At 38.2% G+C, this 17,517-nt stretch overlaps 1 long non-coding RNA gene across 1 annotated transcript; it reads left to right on the forward strand.

The window, feature by feature from the left end:
- Nucleotides 1-11: 11 nt before the first annotated feature.
- Nucleotides 12-15,285, forward strand: LOC140509239 (uncharacterized). Its single transcript, XR_011968603.1, has 3 exons — nt 12-343; nt 13,500-13,688; nt 15,050-15,285. It is a non-coding gene; the product is annotated as an uncharacterized lncRNA (long non-coding RNA).
- The last annotated feature ends 2,232 nt before the right edge of the window (nt 15,286-17,517 follow it).

Raw genomic sequence — 17,517 nt, forward strand, 5'->3', positions numbered from 1 at the left:
GTGGAGGGGCGGGGACAAGAGTCCGAGGGAAGGTGACGAGAAGTCTCTTGGAGGTTAGGGTCCACCAGGGAAGTCCAGTTTGTTCAATAGTACTTATTGAAAAAATGCTATGCAGGCTTTTGGAAAGTCAGGGCTTTGCAAAGACTAAAAGACTAAGGACTAAAGTTTGAGATTTTCAGTTCAATAAATATCTTTGACACAAGGGACTCACGCTAGTGGCTACACAGATAACTGTAGTACAAAATAGCACTTCTAAGAACTGCAGAGAGCTACCAAGTGCCATGTGAGGTCGGAAGGAAAAAAGAAAACCCCAGAACTGGGACGGTTGTTCAGGGGTAAAAAGGTAAAAGGTTCAGCAAACTCAGATTGGATGACCTGAGGTCTTCATCTCAGAAAGTAGGACTCAAGGTCATCTTCAGACAATGGGACTGGGAAGACCTGAGACTGGAAAAGAGTAAGACGAACGACTATGGGAAATACTTCTTTTATTGCACTACACTATCCGGGTAAAACAGGTTTTGCTGAAGTTAGCAGTCTACCTGAAGCGACTAATCTGGCATAGTCAGGGTCCTGTGTGATAAGTATGGCATAGTCAGGTTTGGGGTGCTGTCTGATCTTTGCTGTTCTTTTAAAAAGTCAGTCCGTCTCTTGTGCCAGTTGTTACCCATGTCTCGAACGCACTCTCTTCTTATCTCTCTTGGCTTCTTCCGACTCATAACTAAAACACCACCTTCTGCAAAAAGTAGCTTCCAGTCATCCTCAATATTAGTGCCTTCCTTCTGAGATTACCTCCAAGTTTTCCTGTATGTATTTATTTGTAGATGGTTGTTTGTATGTGTCTTTACCATTAGTTTGTGAGCTTTCTGAGGACAGGGACTCTCTCTCTCTGTCTCTCTCTCTGTCTCTGTTTCTGTCTCTCTCTGTCTCTGTGTCTGTCTGTCTGTCTCTTCTCTCTCTCCCCCCCCCTCCTCTCTCCCTCTCTCTCTCAGTCTCTCTCTCTCTCCCCCCCTCCCTCTCTCTCTCTCTCTCTCTCCCCCCCTCTCCCTCTCTCTCTCCTCTCTCACCTTTCTCCCTCTCTCTCTCTCCCCCCTCTCTCCCTCTCTCTCTCCTCTCTCCCTCTCTCTTTCCGTCTCTCTCTCTCCCCTTTCTCCCTCTCTTTTTCTCTCTCTCTGTCTCTCTCTCTCTGTCTCTCTCTCTCTGTCTCTCTCTCTCTCTGTCTCTCTCTCTCTCTCTCTGTCTCTCTCTCTCTCTCTCTCTATCTTTCTCTCTCTCTCTGTTTATGTTTTCTCTTTCTTTGTAGCCTCAACACTTAACAGTCCCTGGTACATAGCAGATGCTTAATTAAATCCTTCTTGAGTTATCCTGCTTATCCCACACACACACCCCCACCCCCTACCCCGGAAGTACAGATCTAACTCTAGACCTCTATCTCAACTTTCTCCTAATTAAGAACTGGCCTACTATGTGTCTCATGTGGTGAACTCTCAGCAACCTGTTAAAGCAGAAAGTATAAAATCCTAGAGTGAATTAACTTAACAGCTGATAACAGTTTCTGTTATCCCTTCTAGAGGTAGTTGCATTTTAACACAAAAGTCTCTAATTTCAAAGCCATATTAGGTGAGGAGCGAGATATTTAGAGAGGGGGAAACCTTTATAATGTACCTCACTATGCAATCAGCCCTGTACTTAGCTAATCTTTATGTGGTCTATACTTAGGAAGTTGAGAGATAAGGAAAAGCATTTATTAGAGGAAGGAGAAAAACATTATGTATCCATATAACTATAGTGGTATAGAGGAAAAAGTATGGGATGAGTCTTCAGAGATTTTGATGTGAATCCCAGTTAAGCTATATCATCTCTAGGGCAGCTGGGTGGTGCAGTGGATAGAGTACCAGTGTAGGAGTCAGGAAGACCTGAGTTCAGATCTCACCTCAGACACTTAACTCTCACTAGCTATGTGACCTTGGGCAAGTCACTTAACCCCAATTGCCTCATCTTGGGTCATCTCCAGTCATCCAGATGAGTATCTGGTCACTGGATTCAGATGACTCTGAAGGAGAAGTGAGACTGGTGACCTGCACAGCCCTCCCTCACTCAAAACAAAGTCAAATGCCAAGTCATGTCATCATTTCTCTGATGGCTTGGTTTTCTTCAGCAATGAAGGACAAACACACATATCATTTCTACAACATTTGTAGATAGAATTGTAAAGGGAGGAATGTACCTACAAAATGGAATATATCTGCTGGCATATTTATAGTAATCTATTTTCATTATTGATAACAGTGAGACATTTCCACTCTACCAACACCATATCCAAAGCCCTATGCAAGTGCCATTGGCACTTAAAAGAGTCAGGAATGACAACTGGAGCTGGCCAAGTAAGTACAGAAGAAATTTATACTGGCCACAATTGAAACTGTTCTACCTCCTATTTCTTAAACTCTTGAAATGATCTAATTGCAATGTTCTGTCCTAGTTTCCTTACTTCTTCCCCTTCTTGTTCTTTCTCATTGTTACTTCTGCTGCCTTCTTGTTACTCTGTTCTCCTAGTCTATCACCCCTACTCTGGTCTTTCCTCCCTGCATAGTTGATCATATAATTAACGAATTTAACAAGGCACACTGTCTTTTCCCACCTTGGTCTTGATGTTCGCACCCTGATAATTTTCAATCCTGAGTCACCTGCTCTTTTCTTTTTTGTTACAATAAAGAATTCTAAGGTGATAAGAGTTATTGGGGAGTGACGGTGAGCAATGGACTTGAAAATACAAAAGCATCGATAAAACTTGTTTTTAAAGTTATACACAGTCTTAGAGGGATTTCCTATTGATTCTAAGGTTTTCTGAGTGCTTTGCTTTGTAGATGTTGTAGTTGCATTGAACCCTGGAATATTATTGTCTCCCTTGTGAAATCTGCAGAAATTTGAGTTTTTCTAACCATCCAAAATGAAAACCACAAAGTGAATTTTTTTTAAAAAGAATTATTTAGATTTTGATATTCAGCAGGAGGGCTGTCAAGTTCACTGATGGCGGGGGGGAGAAGAGAAAGAGAGTATATCTTGTACAGGCTCTGCTGATGGACAATAAACTGAACCCATTAAAGAGACAGCTGTATTACATTCATCTTCATAGGACTTTGAATGATTTCTAATTAATTGCTTATGCAAAAAGTCCATCTCTTTAAAATGTATTCACCCTAGGATGATATATGTCTGTGCATCATAAAAAATAACAATCTTAGAGATTCAAAATTATAAAAAAAAATCTGAAGGGCAATGGAAAGAGGCATAATGGGTATAAGTAAGCTACAGTGATGAAGTCATCTATGTGAGTGACATAAAATACCATCAAAAATTTGTATGACCAGAAAAAAGGAGGTAGCCAATCATATTATAAGAATAAGAGAAAAACAGGTAGAAAATGGGAGCGTTACCACAATATGCCAAAGATAGTAAAAGAACAAGAAGAAGGAGATCTCCAGTGCTTTTGGGAGGCCATGTATGGAAGATTTATAACAAAACATATTGTCTCAGAAAATGAAGGTAGGTAACGAGTGAGTAGTAAAGAGAGCAGTGACTTGGAAGTTACAGGACCTAGATTTTAGCCTTGGTTCTGGCACAAACTAGTTCTGTGGTCTTGGACAAATAAATGATCTCATCTCAATGAATTTTAGTTTCCTCATCTATAAAGTGAGGGAGTTGGACCACAGGTTCCTTCCAACACTAAACTGTGATTTTATGTACCAGAATAGAGCCTTTACAAAACAATTTGGAAATGTTTTTGTAAGAAAAACACCCCATTTTTAGATTTTTCTCACCATTTCCTCCATTCTCCTCTCATCTATCCCATCTTTTCTAGTCAGGCTGACCTCCTCACTCCTTCATGTCACATGAAAAACGAAGCTGTGCCTTCCCTCAGGTTTGATATGCCAGACCTTGCCCTGCTTAATTATCCCAACCAAACTCATCATTAAAGGCCCAATTCAAGCCCCACCTCATTCATGAAGCCTTCCCTGAAAACCTGAATCTCTCTTCTCTCAATTCCTACTCTTAGAGCACTTTGAGTTTACAAGTACACCTTTTAAATTCTAAGTCTTGTAAGGCTCACATATATTAGTCTTTTCTTTTCAATTATCAAATAAATGCAGATAACTAAGAACTATCTTGTCCTGTGTCCTTTGCAGCAATTAAAACAGACAAGGGTGCATAGTATATGCTCAGTAAGTATTAATTGATTGCTTCTAATGAGTGTTTACTAATCATTTTATGTTATGCATGTGTTGTTTTTCTCACTCAAAGCATGAGCATACTCTCTCTGAGGGCAGAAAGTGTCTTACCTTCCCTTTTATTCCCCATAGGACCTAGCACAAGTCTAAGTGTACTCAGTGGACCCTCACTAAGCATTTGTTGACTTACTCTGGAGTTTGTCACACCCTCTTCCTAGACAGAGGGGTCTTAATTCCCTGTTTTGGACATTTACTTTTCACTTGAGTGATAAAGATAGTAAGGAGAGAAGGGGCGAGGGAGAGACAGACAGACAGACAGACAGAGACAAAGAGAGAGAGAGAGAGAGAGAGAGAGAGAGAGAGAGAGAGGAAGACCAACAGACAGACACACAGACAGAGAGGAGAGAGAGTTACACCCTGTGAAAAGATTGGAAAGATATTTGGCTGGCTGCCTGTAGACCACTCTGGATCCATTGGTGTATTTGGATGGCAAGCCTATGTAATCCCTCACTCACAGGCAGGCTCCTACTGGCAGCAAGACTTGTTAGACTGTGTCTTTCCGAGGGTTCATGGCGCACTTGAGTGGTAACAGCTGCTGGATCATTGGCATCTTGACTAGATGGAGAAAGAACAAGCTAGGTGGGATTGGAGTTGCTTTTAATGTCTTGGAAAACAAAGCATACTGTCATTTCTTCAGTATCATTGAGTAATCTGCTATTCCCCTGAGTGAAATTTTTAAGTAACTAAAGTTACTTTGCACATCAAATGCAAAGTTTAAAAAAAAAATAGAGCTTTTTTTTTCCAATTCAATAATTCAGTTTAATTCAACAAACATTTATCAAGTGTTTACCATGTAGAAGAAACTGTACTAGGTTCTGGAGTTACCAAGACAAAAAAAAAGCAACAATTCCTTCCTCAGGTTGCTTACTTCTGTTGGCACTGTCTTGAGTATTCAGAAAAATAGATGTACTGTAATTTGAGGAGAGAAGGAACACCAAGACTGGATGGAAATAATTGGTGGAAATCCTTCTAAATGTACCATGCACTTCCCTTTATTCCTGAGTAAGCTAAATATAATTTTATCTTTTCTTGATGACTCCAGCTCATCCTAGGAATATCCTTTGTTGTACTGGATAAGATCTGTCTACTTTTAAGTTTTCATCTCCTTGGACTTTGGGGCTGCTACTTTTACTTTTTTTACTGTGCATAATTCACTAGATTACTAGTTTTCTGCTTGTAATCTCTGGGAAACCAGGTCACCCAGCATGCTGAAGATTGTATGTTAAATAAGAGGCAATAAGGTTTTAATTTGATGACTTTTTCTGAAAAGTCCAATGACTTTATGAAAAACTTTTTAGTGACTTAGAGGCCTTGTTCAATTCAGCTCAGTATTCCTTAAATACCTATCTACTCTGTGCAAGGTGTTGTTCTAGGCATTAGGAACATAACGATAAATCTACACAGATCCTCTTTTCCAGAATCGTAAGGTAATTTCTTGCATCAGATTTTGACCCAGTGGATAGAGATTACTTGAAAATTGACCTAGATATTTAGATTATTATGTGTTGTTTTTGCAAAGCATCTATACTTTGCAGGATATTTAGTCCAAGAAAGCAAGAGTGTAAAGAGTTAATTTACTCTTACCTTCTGATTCATTCTGCCCAGCTGGAAGATTTTTTTTTTTTTAAGTTGTTTATCTTTGAAATGTAGTCTGTGTCAGAGGTGGCAAACATGGCCCACAACATTCCCAAATGTGACCCAAACAAGATTAAAATGTAATTGGGAAATATTTAACAGAATAAATAAAAATACAATGAAACATAGATAATATCACATTTTAAAACTGTCAATATGCAAACCACAAGAATCCTTATGTAGAGATTAATGGTCCCTGTTTCTACTTGAGCGTGACATCACTGACCTATGGTTATTTTTAAAAAAGTGGATTTATTTTCCTAATTTGTTAAGTTTTGTCTATAATTTATGTAAGATACAGGTGTTCCCATGTAAGATACATATGTTCACATGGAGACCTAGATGCATATATGTGACTTGGTTATATAAGTAGAAATGATCTGAGACATGCAGCCTACCTCTAGGGACAGGAGGAGAGATAAGCACAATCAATACCTCTACTACCAGCATCTTAGCAGGTCGGGGAGGAGCTATTTTCTCAATTTTCAGGAGGGGTGTGAGGCTAGAATTAGATTGATCAAAAAAAAAAAAAGGCACACACACATATAGAGGGAGAGAGACAGAGACAGAGACAGAGATGGAGATAGTTATAGATTGAAAGAGAAAGGAAAAGAAGGTTTTTCTTCTTCCTTTTTTTTTTTTGTTCCCCTCTTTTTAATGTGCCCTTCAAGAACAGGTAGTTTTGCTTGAAGCTATTTCTTCACCAGTATTATCCTTCCTCTTAATTTTTCCTCTGCCACCACTTGTTTCCCTATGAAGTTTAGCGTATTCCTGTGTCCCATACCTCATTCCTTCCTTTTTGTTTGTATATTCTTCTTCTCATGTACCCCAGTTATGAGAAATGGGAAGTAAGTTCCATCCCTTCCTTCTTTCTACGTTAATATATTCCTTTTACCTCTCCTTCTCTTTACCCTCTTAAGAACCTCAGACAGAATCAACCCACCCCCAGGACCTCTGTTACTTATTTTTTGTAATTTAATTCCTTCAATAACTTTTGAAGACATCAAGTTTCTGAATAGACACTTGCTTCTTCTATCCGATTAGAATGTTAGCACTGTATCATCATATATCTCCTTTCAACAGCTTAAATAAATATAAGGTTTTAAGAAACTTTTTAGGTTTTCTTTGGTGTTTGTATTGAAAAATTCCTACTCTCCCTGGTCTTTTTTTATCAGAAGTACTAGAAAGTTCTCTATTCCATTAAAGATCCAATTTTTTCCGCTTTAGGATTATATTCAGCTTTGCTGGGTAAGTTATTCTTGGCTATAGAAGTCTTTGTTTTGTGCCTTTCAGAATATCATATTCCAAGATTTCCTCTGGTTTTTAGTAGGAGCTGCCAGGTCTTATGTGATTCTGACTGTAGTTCCTTGGTTTGCTTCTTTTTGGATGTTTGTGGTCTTTCTTACCCACCTACCCCCCTTCTTTTAAGGGGGCACTCTGGATTTTGGCCCTGGCATTACTGAGGCTTTTTGGGGGCGGGATTCCTTTCAATAGATAATCAGTGGATTCTTTCTGTCTTGACTTTGCCCCGAGCAACTGATATATATATATATACATATCTTGCATATGCATATGTATAGAGTATATATTGCATATGCAAGATATGTATATATATACATATATATATCTGGGCAGTTTACATATTTGTATAAATGGGCAGTTATCGTTTGTGATTTGTTGTTTGTGATTTCTTGAAATATAAACTCAAAGATTTTTGTTAATGAGAATTTTCAGGAAGCCCAGTGATTCTTAGATGATCTATCCTTGACCCATTTTCTAGATCTGACATTTTTGATATAACTATTTTACATTTTCTTCCATTTTTCAATCTTTTGCTTTTGTTCTAATATTTCTTGCTGTTTCATGGAATCATTGATTTATATTTGCTCTATTCTAGTTTTGAGAGACCCTATATCTTAGGTAAAATTTACCACTTTCTTGTTGAAGTTACTTTTGGAGGCAGCACTAAGCTAACTCTTAATTAAGGTTCAGTGTTGGGGTGAAATGAAACATACATCATTTAATAGTTAATTAAAAAGAAGTTTACTCCAACACGGTGAGGCTATGCATCAAAGATGCAGGGATACTTTGCTTTTCTGGATGCTAGCCCTCATTTGATTCTATATGGAAATATTTCTGGTCATAAGTGCAGGATATGGTTAAGGACATAGCAATTCATATATTCAGAAATTCACCAACTCTAAGGGACTCTGACAGAATGTGGGTTTTGGAACTTTTTATGCCCTTAAGTGACCAGGAAAATGCATCTGGGAAACAAGGACAAGTCAGGTCCCAGGACTGCTTTTTCTTCTTTTAGGGGAAATGAATCCTTATTACAGAAGGGAAAGAGGAAGGGTGAGCCTATCTTGTTTTGTGGGAAACATTAGTAGATATTAGTCCTATCACAGCTACGTATAGTCCTTCCAGAGTTTTGATTTCAATTTTCATCTCTTGCTTCATTCATTTCTTCTAGGTATTCTTACAGTACTTACAGAAAATCCAATTTTTCCTTTGAGTCTGAGCTTATAGTTATTATAGAGTTAAATTTGTAATAATTTCTCATACTTCTCTGAGTTTTCTTTGATTTCCTTATCTCTTCCGCTTTTGTTCCTGAACTGGGACTTTGGGTCAAAGCCAGGCTCCATCCCCTGTAGAGCTTCTTGGGAGGTAGTTGGCCCGACTTGGGCTGATCCTGGGTCCCCTGGATTTTTGTGCTGACCTCCATATCCTGGAGGTAGGCCTCCCCCTAACCCTCATCATTGAGGCTCAGAGCTCTGTATCTACAAGGTGCTCTCTGGTGTTTCAGAACAGAGTGTTAGGGATTTTAAAGCCCCTGGGCTTGGGGTATCAAGCTTGATGATGCTCCCCCAGGGCTTACAATGTCCCTACTCTGTCTTTCTAACTGTCCTGGGGCTTTCCATTCTTGCTACCTCCAGGCACAGAGCCTTACAAGATATACACATGGATTGTCTCCTGTTGGGCTTGCACTCACTTTGCTGGAGGGGCTTCTTTTCCTACTGTCCGTGGCTTTCTGACTGATTTTTTGTACAATTTTGGGTTAAAAGAAAGATGTCACTTGCTTTAGTTTCTCATTGTATTTCTTGATCACTGTTCAGTCTGGTGTGAATTTTAAAGGTTTTTGCTAGATTAACTATATGAGAGCTAGATGGCCTGACCCTCTTTTCCCCCCAATTCAAGGAGCATCTTAGCAGGAAATTCTCAATAAATGTTTGTTGAATTGTGTCTTTTAGGTTGGATAAGCTGCTTTTCAAATATGTTTACTGAAAGAAAAGAAGGAAATTTTTAAATAACAGGCCTGCAGTATCATGAGGGTAGGAGAGGGGTGTGCATTGCTGGCACATTTATCAGTTTGCTGCATCTCTCAGTTTTCCAACATGATGCAAGCACAGTATAGCAATGTAACTTTAATTTCAATTATACATAGGTAAGAGCCCTTGAAATTATTATAGAATTATAGAGTTGGAAGTCACCCTAGAAGAGCTCTTTTGCTCCAGCCCCCTCATTTTAAAGATGAGAAAATGGGGGCACAGATAGTTTAAATGGCTTGACTTTGTTCTTTAGTAATTATCAGCTATCAAGAGTAATCTGCCTCTGATGATAGGCAGGGGCTGTTCTGTAATAAAATGAAATACACAAAGGATTGTGGTTTAGTAGGAATAATGCTAAATTTGAAAAGTTAGAGGAACTAAGTTTATATCCTAGATCTGTGTGACCTTGGGCAAGTCACTTTGTCTTTCAGGGCCTCCATTTCCTCAGTTATAAAATGGGAGAGCCTGGACTCAGTGATCTCTTATGTGACTTCCAACCTTAAATCTATTATCCTCCGACCTGTGAGGACTTTGGCTGGGATGGTTAGGAACATTAACTAAAACCAAATGTCCTATGACCATAATCCAAAAGGTGATACAATCTACAAAATAATCGACATTTGGTTCCTTTGCTCCAGAGAAAAAGAATCTGTTAGGTTTGGGAAAATGTAGAACATTTTTTTCCCCCTTGAGGCATATGCTGGCCTAAGTTGAAAGTAATTCTCATCAGTTTAGAACTGGGTGGTCTGGTGAGAGGTTATTTCTCAGTTAGATCTGGAGGCAGGAAGTCATTCAGAGAGATGATATGTATAAAGGTTAATGAGCTCATCATAAATTTCTTTCATGAGAAAATGTGGTATATCTTGAGTGACTTCTACTCAATCCCCAGATTGCTCATTTTGAACATCATTTCATTTCAGACACAGAATTTCAGTGGCTAGAAGTTTCCTAGGGTAAATGTGGCTAGTGGCTAGGCGCAGGATACTTTTACTACTATTGTGTGAGGATAGAACAGTCAGGGAAATCAGAAAGTATGCTTTAATGGTGCCCAGCTCTTGACAAGGTGCTTTGTACATAATAAGTGCTGATCATTGAATAAATGAATTAATGAATGTGTGAATGAATCATATTGGTAGGGGTAGCTTAAGCACTGTGCTTTAACTAACTTTGAGGGGCCTGAAGACTTAGAATTAGATATATGGTAATGCTATGCTTAACTGGAATCCACCTCAGTGCAACCTTCACTTAATTGGGATTTTTTGGTTGTTTGTTTCCCCTCTATTTCTTTTAAAAATTATTTATTGCTGCCTTTTGTTTTCATATTACCTTCATTTCCAAATATATTTATATGTTTGCATACATATATTTATACATCTATACATATATATGTATATATCTATCTGTGTATCTATCTATCCATCCTTCACTCCACAAGTCTTCCCTTCTAACATATATTAAAAAATGAAAGAGAATAAAGCTCGACAAAGCCACACAACACGTGCATACATCTGATAATTCATGCAATAGTCTCCATTAGTTTGTGGAAGGATAGGTGCACTGATTCATTGCTGGTGAATTAGCACAACCACTTTGGAGAGCAATTTGGAAGTATGAAAATATAGTGGCCAAAATGTCCATGCCCTCTGACCCAGAGATTCCACTGTAGGCATATACCAGACCAAGGAGACCATTAATGAAAAGCAAGGCCCCGTAGATACAAAAATATTTGTAGCAGTGCTTTTTTGTGGTAGCAAAGAACTAAGAAACAAAATAAATGCCTATTGTTTTCTGTAATGACTAAATAACTTGCGGGACATCAATGTAGTCGAATACTGCTGTGATGTAAGAAATTATGAGTATGATGAATGCAGAGAAATATGAGAATGCTGATACAAAGTGAAGAAAGCAGGAGCCAGTAAAATAATGTACAATAAAAACAATGTAAATGAAGAGAATGTTAGCGACAAGACCAGTAAGTCTGAATGCTCTGAAATTAGAATGACCTCGTTGGTCCGAAAGAAGTGATATGAGAAGACATCTTCTCCCTCTCGTTTGAAGAGGCACGAGGTCCTCAAGTGTGGGATCTTGTATATGTTTTCATACTATTTTTTTCAAAAAAATAATTGGTTTTACTGATTTTTCTCTTCTTCTTCTTTCTCGTTATTATTTTTCCCCCTTAAAATAGTCTTAGTTATATGGGTTGGTTCTCTGGGAGGGGATGGGGAGAGACATCAGGAGAAATTTAGTTGCTGTAAAACCAAAGGCTATCAATAAAATTTTATTTTAAAAAATGGAAAGAACAGCCACTACTAAAAATAAAAAATGAGTTGTAAAATCACAAGAAGAAGAACGAGGTGACACCTTCTCTCACTCCTTTGCTGAGGTTGGGGGGGGGGGTCCACAGTCAAGGAATATTATATGTATATTCAGTTTTTTTTCTTTTTAAATGTATTGATTGCTTTTACCAATTTTTTTCTCTTCCTCTTTTTAAAAATATTATTTGTTATAAAGGATGACTCTCAGAGAGGGGAGAAGGAGGACATGGGGTATTTAGGCAATATACATATATATATACATATATGTGTATACATACATATATATGTGTAATTAAAAAAAATAAAACAAAAAATCCACACCCACAGCATTTCCCCCACACCTTTGCACAGAGTTTTCCCTCAGTTTGAACATAATAAGCACATTCATTATGTACCTTCTGTGTGGCAGAATTAGGGTGCAGCACCTTTTCAGGTATCTGTTTCAGCGTTACCTCTTACTCTATAACATCTTCCTTAAATATTCCTATCCCATAGCTCTGAGGCACAGTCTACCACTGTACACATGTACTATTGCATTTCCTGTTTATTTTAGAAACCTTATAAGGAGTGTCAATTCTTTCTAGGGTTAGAATTATGCCAAAAATATTTAACCAGTATCCTGCAGAAATGAGTAATCCAACAAATAGGTCTTTTGTGACTTTGTGGAAATAATGTAATCTCCATTTATTTACCCTTAAATATAATGAATTTTTAAATCCCCTTCCTTGGTTGGAGCGAGGTGGCAATAATATTTAGTTGCTATGACAAGTGTTGCCTTGTTGAGTTGTCTTCAGTTAAGCATTCAACACATTTCTAATGGCAGGGCCATAGGATTGTTAGTGTTGAAAGAGATCTTAGATATTATCCAATTCAACCTTTTTGTTTTATGAATGAGAAAACTGAGGCACTGAGAAATGAAATAACCTGTCCCAAGTTTACATAAATGACAGTGTCAGGAATGGAATGCAAGGTGTTTGATTCTAAATTCAACACTGTCTTTCTAATTACACTGAGCTTTGTCGGGTTCTTGGCTTTTTAAATAAAAAAAATTGTTGAGTTCAGACTATCAGTGAATAGGCCTTCAGAAAAAAAAAAAGAAATTAATGTGAGAAGTAGTTGTTGGAGAACAGCACATGGCCTTATGGGATTAGTGAACTTTTGGGCAAGGAGTAGAGAGGAGGTTGATCAGGGAATTTCTTTGGTTATATTAATATTATAGGATAGTGAGCCTTTGTTCATAAAATCAGAGATTTGGAGTTGGAAGGGACCTCCGATGCCATCCAATTCAACCCCTCTCCTCCATTTTGTAGATATGAAAACTTACTCACTTAGAGATTAAGTGACTAGTTCAGGACCATATCACTAGTAAGTGACTGGAGCATGATTTGACCCAAGGTCCTCCTGGCTTCAAGTTCAGTTCTCCATCCACTACTCCATGATATTACTTTTGGGACTTGAATTGTGTCTCATTAATAGGGGATGAATTAGTTGACCTGATTACTGTAAGACAAAATCATTCTTCAGGTATGGGCTTTTTTTTTTTTTTAAGGAAAGGTTACAGTTAATTGTGGGGTTTTGCCTCCTTACCCCTTCTTGATTTCTCTCTTTTTTAGAGAGATCATTCCAACCAAGAGCAGATCTGGGTTGGGTATTAGAATTAATCAGCTTATTATGTGTCAGGCACTGTACTAAGTGTTGGGGATGCAAAGAAAAACAAACATACTGGCCCTACCCTCAAGGAGCTCACAGTCCAACAGGACAGACATGTACATAACTACCTAAATAAATGTAACATGTGCAGAGTAGATGGAAAGTTGTTGTTCATCCTTTATTTTGGAAGAGGACCAATGACATCATGGGGTTATATCTTGACTTGACTTGGATTTAAGTGAGGCAGAGTTGCATAGAATCATTAGCCTCACTCTCTCTTCCAGGATCATTGACATTGAACAGCATGACTGAAGACAAGATTGCTGACCCAGGATGCAGTGGATGACCTTGGTATCTTTGATGTCTGAACAAGCTCTAAGCACTCCACAGAGCCTACTTCAGCCACTTTATGGGCATTGGAACAGATTGTTCTCATCCACCCATTCTACCAGGGGATGTCTTCATATTCTCAGGTAGATATTCCCCTAACTCACTGACAAGTTTGAGGCCTTCCGGTTACCCTCAAGCTGGTTTAGCCCATTTACTGAGATGGTTTTAACTGATTGTGGCCACTGCACATGCTACAATTTCTTGGTTAAGACATTTGGTGGAGAGTGGGGGATTAAGAAAATCCTTTCTAAGAAAGTCCTGTCTAAGATGAGTCTTAAAGGAAACCAGGAAATCTAAGAGGCAGAGATGAGGAAGGACCATTCCATTATGGGGGCTAGCTAATGCAAAGACTGAGTTGAGAGATGGAGTGTTATGTGTGAGGAACAATTAGTGGGCCTGTGCACCTGGGTTGTAGAGTGGATAGAGGAAAGTAAAGCATAAGAAATAAAAGACAGGGTTAGACCAGTTTGTTAAGAGTTTACTGAGTAGGGGAATTACATGATAAGATTTGCACTTTTAGGAAATTACTTTGGCAACTGATTTGACAGATAGTAGTACGGAAAGATTTGAAGCTGGAAGACCAGTTAAAAAGCATAATGGGAGGTGGGTGGTTCCACCTAAGAAGATAGAAGGGATATTATAAGTCATCAGATTCAAACCTCTCATTTTCCAGAAGAGGAAACTGAGGCACACAAAAGTGATTTGCCCAAGATCATACAGATAATAAGTATTTAAGGCATAATTTGAACCAGAGTTGAAGTGTCTTTCAAGTCAAGAACCTTACTCCCTTCATTCTTTTCTTTCTTCCTGCCTGCCTTTTTCCTTCCTTTCATGCCTTCTTTTCCTTTCCTTCTTTCCTTTTCTTTCTTGAATTACACTTCCTCTGTAGTGTTTTCACAGGAGGGATTTCTGGTGGTTAGCCCAGTATTGGTGGTTGGGAAGTAGCTTTGGGATTGGGCTTCATGGCAGGATGTCATTCTGGTGGAATAGGTCAAGTAGTTGGAAGCTGTATTTTATTAGAAAAATATTCCCTGACAGAGAAATCTGATAAATGTTGAAGTATATGCCAAGAAAATGTTGTGATCTGAGTAAGAAAACCAGGATTGTACTTTCGGCTCTACCACTTAACAGAATTTCCTTCCTTGCCAGGATTCTATTCCCCAATTTGGTCACTTAGATGACCTTGGATAAGTAACTTAAACTCTTGGTTTTCTGTCTGTAATAATACCTTGACTACTTAACTCACAATGTTGTCATGAGGATCAAATGAGAAAATGATGTGAAAGCCCTTTGGAAACTGTAAGGTGCCGTAAGAATTTAAGTGGCATCATTATCAACATCTTTTGTTTTTGTTGAGCTGTTTCAGTCACTTCCTACTCTTTGTTATCCCTTTTAAGGTTTTCTTGGCAAAGATACTGAAGTGGTTTGTCATTTTCTTCTCCAGATCATTTCACAGATGAGAAACCTGAGGCAAACAGGATTAAGTGACTTGCTCAAGGTCACACAGCTAGTAAGTATCTAAGGCCACATTCCAACTCATATCTTCCTGACTTCAGATCCAGTACTGCCAAATCATGCTTCCTATCTTGTTCCATGGAATTCAAATAGAAATGATTCTGGAATAAGCTGATAACCCTACTGAATGCTTCTTATGGTTAAATAAACATATTAAGGCAGAAACTTACCTGTTATTATTCTTATTATCTCATTCTCATTTTTTCAAAAGAGTTTACAGGAAAATAGTCTTGGAACATGTTGCTGTTTTGTTATATACTTTTTTTTAAAAATTAACATTCTGTAAGCTATTAAGCAAGTGAATAAATAACTGATTTTTTTTTAAATTGAAAAGCTATTGGCATTTAAATTCATCTGTATAAGTGGATAAAGGAATTATTTTTTTCTAATTTAATGAAAAGCATTGGGATTTAAATTCATCTGTAGGCTTGTTGAAAGCCTCTTTAGAACATAGTCACATCCTTTGTAGTAGTAAACAGGAAGACAGAGATGATATATACCTTATTCTCACTTGATATAGATTTCTCCTGCTTAGGTCTCTATATTTCAGAAACTTTTCGTTTCATATAGCTTGGAGATTAAGAGACAGCATGGTAGAATGGAGAACAAGAGAGACCTGGAGTCTTCCCTCTAACAACTAGTGGTGTGAACTGTGCAACTTTATCTCTCAGTGCTCTAGGCAACTCTCAAAGAGTATAAGTTGCAGAGAAGGTGTTGACTTGCATCTATAGAGAGAAATCCCTTACTTTGAAATTCCTTATGCCAAGAAATCATAAATCAAGTCCCTATCCCTTATTCTTCCAGAGGGAGAAAAGTATAAGGGTTGGTAATGTACATGACAACAGGATGGATGGTAAGAAAATGGAGTGGTGCATGTTTGGATGCATCCAGGGAAGTGATCAGAGAAGCCTAAAAGATGCAATCCTTGGAAACATGGTCCTCTGGATTGGCTCCCAAGAGGAAAGAGAGTCATCGGCAGGAAGAACCCTTATGAGTATTTGCCTATGCAGTATTATGTCATATTGCATGGCATACAGATTAAGAAAGGAAATAATAATATGTACTTGGAGGAAATTCTCACTGGGGGGGGGTCTTTCTCAATGAAATCATGACATCCTCTAAGTTTGTCTTTAGCCAGCCCAGATTACTTTTTCTGACAAATTATGCCTTTCAGGTTTTCAATGAGTTCTCTCCAGAACTCAGCTCCTAAGAAAGGATCTGATATCAATCATTTGCACCCTGATGTGAATTTATCATTGTTTATTGTTACGTGGATGAATTTTCAGGTTAAGCTATATCCCTAATGATGGAATAAAAGGCCTGTTCTTTATTAGAGGGGGCACAGTAGATAGAGTGCTGAGCCTGAAGTCCTGAGTTAAAACCCGGCCTCAGACATTTACTAGATGTGTGGCCCTGGGAATGTCACTTTGCCCTATTTTGCCTCAATTTTCTCATTGGTAAAATGAGCTGGAAAAAGAAATGGCAAACTACTCTAATATCTTTGGCAAGAAAACTACAAATAGGGTCATAAAGAGTCAGATAAGACTGAAACAACTGAACAGCAACAAATGTCCCTATTAAGGGCATTTAGGGCATCAGTAAGCAAATGAGGAAGTGTTTGTGGTGAAAGAGAGAGGGCAAGATTCCTGGTGACAAAGGCCATTACCCACTTCCTTTCCTTACTGCTCATCATTCCACAATAAAAGGAAAAAAATCATCCTGACCAGCAAAGTAGCTTGTTGATCAATTGCAGCACTAGATGGCACTGTTTGACTTCTGTCTAGAATCTAAGTTGTTCCCTTGCTGTTTTCCTCTCAAATTATCTGTAGGTTCTTCGAGCTGGAAGGGACCTCAAAAATTATCTAATCCAGCAATTCTCAAACTTTTTGGTCTCAGGATACTTTTATATTGTTAAAAAAGTTTTGACTCTCACCCCCAAGAACTTTCACATGGGTTAACTATATTTGTGTTTATGGTATTATAGAGTATCTTAGCATAATTATGAAAATAATTTTGACCTCACAGCCCCCTGAGAGGGTCTCAGGGACAACTAAGGATCCCCAGATCACACTTGGAGAACCACTGACCTAGTCTAATTATCTTCTTCCACAGAGGAGAGAACTTAATTGACTAGCCCAAGGCCACATAGCTAGTTAATGATTGAGCAGGCTTTCAAACACTGATGTTCCATCTCCAAATCCCTTATTCTTTCCACTACACCATACTATTATGCACAGCTTCCAAAAAATACACGTAGTACTTTTTGAAGCAAGAATTGATTTTTTTTACATGCTCAGTATTTCCTTTTCTAGAAAGCCTGCTGCATTTCAAACATTCTTTTCCTTCTGAGTGATTCTGAGCGTCATTGACTGACAAGTGCAGAGCATGCTTTTTTCA

The sequence above is a fragment of the Notamacropus eugenii genome, chromosome 5 (assembly GCF_028372415.1).
Source record: "Notamacropus eugenii isolate mMacEug1 chromosome 5, mMacEug1.pri_v2, whole genome shotgun sequence".
Taxonomy (NCBI): domain Eukaryota; kingdom Metazoa; phylum Chordata; class Mammalia; order Diprotodontia; family Macropodidae; genus Notamacropus; species Notamacropus eugenii.